Below are 264 nucleotides of genomic sequence, written 5' to 3'. Positions count from 1 at the left end.
GAAGGCTGCCTGCGCTGCTGTTTGGGACTGGTGCTGCAAGAGCCTGGGCTGTGCCCTGGGCCTGTGCCACAATGTCTTGGGGCTTGCTCGTGCTGCTTCCCCAGCCCTGGGCTGCTTGGGGGCTAGTAGGTGAAAAGGACAAGTGATGCTTTTGTTTCCAGCTGTGCCAGTGCTGCAGCTCCCTGGAGAAATGAGGATGCTCTGGGCTTTCCTTAGGGCTGCAGCTGGAATGAACTGAACTCAGTGGTGTGTCCCAGCCCCCTG

Source organism: Pyrgilauda ruficollis, unplaced genomic scaffold (assembly GCF_017590135.1).
Source record: "Pyrgilauda ruficollis isolate IOZ18807 unplaced genomic scaffold, ASM1759013v1 scaffold21, whole genome shotgun sequence".
Classification (NCBI taxonomy): Eukaryota; Metazoa; Chordata; class Aves; order Passeriformes; family Passeridae; genus Pyrgilauda; species Pyrgilauda ruficollis.
This window is presented reverse-complemented; position numbering follows the sequence as displayed.